This window comes from Fringilla coelebs (genome assembly GCF_963513975.1).
Source record: "Fringilla coelebs genome assembly, chromosome: 14".
NCBI lineage: Eukaryota > Metazoa > Chordata > Aves > Passeriformes > Fringillidae > Fringilla > Fringilla coelebs.
In genome coordinates this window covers 14,768,570-14,771,069 of record NC_140040.1, presented here as the reverse complement: position 1 = coordinate 14,771,069, position 2,500 = coordinate 14,768,570, and the positions used below count along the sequence as shown (strand labels likewise).

General features: G+C 37.0%; 1 protein-coding gene across 1 annotated transcript in view; it reads right to left on the bottom strand.

Moving 5' to 3' along the window:
• ZNF536 (zinc finger protein 536) overlaps nucleotides 1–2,500 on the bottom strand; it is a gene marked incomplete at its 3' end in the record, with an annotated part of 238,046 nt that overhangs the window by 226,281 nt on the left and 9,265 nt on the right. The window lies entirely within an intron of this gene.

The window sequence follows — 2,500 nt, the reverse complement described above, 5'->3', positions numbered from 1 at the left end:
CTTGCAAAGTGAAAGCCTGCCCAGCACAGGCTTCAGGGGCATCAGAGGGTGCAGAGCCCAGCAGTTCCACTCTCACATGTATTTTCCTGCATCCATTCTTAGGCAAAGCCCAAAACTTCCTACCCTTAAAATACAGCAGCAGCCACGTGGCATGGTGCCAGAGAGCTTGAGAAGGGGCCTACCCCTCCCTGCTCCTGCAGTTCCCTTCACCTGCTCTACAATGGACTGTGAGAATTTTGTCTTTTGCATAACATGAGGAATTTGTCTCCTATATTAATTTTGCCCTTTTCCAATGCAGAAACTTCAGAGCCTTTGCAGTGCACAGGTGATGGCTTTATTCAGAAAAATGGTAGATTTTACTTCTTTTCCTGGGTCTCAGAAAATCTACATTGTTGAGTAGCTTGTTACCGAATCAGGCACTTATTGTATGTACAGATTACATAAACAAGAAGGTCAATTTTGTTTCAAATCTATATGAATATGGTTCTGGGACTGAATTAACTACTGATTGAAAAGTTATACATTTTCAGCTAGCTAATCATATTTTATTTCACTGCGTACAGACAGAAGTGCAATGAAATTAGCTGTTTGTTTGTACATTCTGGAAAATGTTTTAACTTCAAGACTATAGAAAAAAAGACAGGAAAAAATTAATATATGTTCAGGTGAGATTGCCAGGGTAAAAGTAAGCAGGTGATAACTAAGCACAACTCAACAGACACTGAATTGATTTCTCCTGATATTTGACCATGTTTTCCCTTCCCTCAAAATGTGCTCACCCTTCCTCCATCATGAATTTACAGTTTTTAAGCCAGGCTTAGTGTTTCTGGGATAAAAACAATTCCAGAGATCCTCTGCTGCATTGGGTTATCCAGTACTGAAATACAAAATGCTTTGTCAAGCTTTTCTCACACCAACTAACGGATAAGAATACACATAGTAACACTACTAATTTTATGTAGAGAAGTTATTTTACATAATTTTGGTCAAAATACACATTACCATATCATATTTGCCTATGACCATTGAATTCTTCTTCAAGACAGTTGCTTAGTATGTGTGTACTGAAAACATCCCATTAAACAAGAACTACTGTTTTTAAAGACAACCATAGCTGCAAAAGGGTATCCAGGATTATGAAACATTTGTCTGTGGGAGGGGGAAGGATAGTGGTACTTCCACAATGCCTTATTGTTCTATCATATCTAATCCTCAGTACTAGTGCCCATAATGATTCCCAACTGGTAGATGAACTACTTTGAACATCCCTGAAGCAGAATTGCTACCCACTAATGTATCAGCTAAATGTTAGAAGACTCCTAACTCCCCCATCTGTGTTTTACCTCCCCAGAGGGTAAATACATCGAGCAGTGATTCCCTTGCCTGGCACACGCTTTCTAAACCTTACTGGCAATGGTTGTGATTTCCAGTCCAAGCAGCTTTGCAGTCAAAATCACCAGTTTTATGTGCTGCAGGGAACTAAACACCTACCTTATTAAAATACTGCCCTCAAAACACACCGCAGTTATGTATTGCCACTGTAATTGTTACCAATGTAGTGCTGATAATATTATGGATTACAGCTAATATCAGGCTATTGAATTAGTGTGTGACTACCTTTTATAGTTAATTTCAGGAAATTTATTGGAATTAGGATTTTTTATTTTTTCAGGAGCAAGGTCTGTAAAGAGTAACTGAAGACACACAAAACACTGTGGAAATACCAGGCTTAAAGGGAAGAAACTAAAAAAAACCCCAAAACCCAAAACAAAGCATCCACCCTCCAAAATAGACCCAAAATATTAAAAAAATATTGTTCTCTTCAGAACTAGACACGTAGCCTGCACTCATATAAATACAGCTTATTCTCAACTTGTTATGCAGAAGTTGATAGGTCTAAGTGTACAGCTAAAGGCTGCTGGATAAGGCATGAAGGGCAAATATATATTTCTGCTTTTCATTTCATTTGCAGTTTATCCACATCCTTCTACTTTTTCTCATTACAGACAACTTGCCTTTATTTTTCTTCTGTGTCCACTTGTCTAATTCTAGGAAAGTGTTATCACCAGCTGCACCCCGATGTTTATTAATAATACCTCAATAAAATAATAATAAAGTCTAATTGAGAATTGCTTTTATCAACTTTGCTATATTGCCATCTATCTGAAGTTCTCAACAGCAAAGATTTAAATGTTTCATTTTATTTTTAACTTTCTCTTTTTCACATTTCAGTAATGTCAGGCAAAGAGGTATGGTTTTACTATCTGAACGAATCATGGTGTAGAATAATTTATGACTTAGGCTTGGGCTTTCAGAAAAGCTATTTCAAATCTTCGCTTTGATTTGGTTGTATCAAAACTACTCAAAATAACAGCAGTGGTTTCTTGAAACTAGAATATGTTAACTGTTCCTCAATATTTTTGTACTAATGGGTTATATTTATTTGCTAGGAAACTTTGTACAGCTCTCTGATCTTAATATACTGAAGAGGCCTGACCAG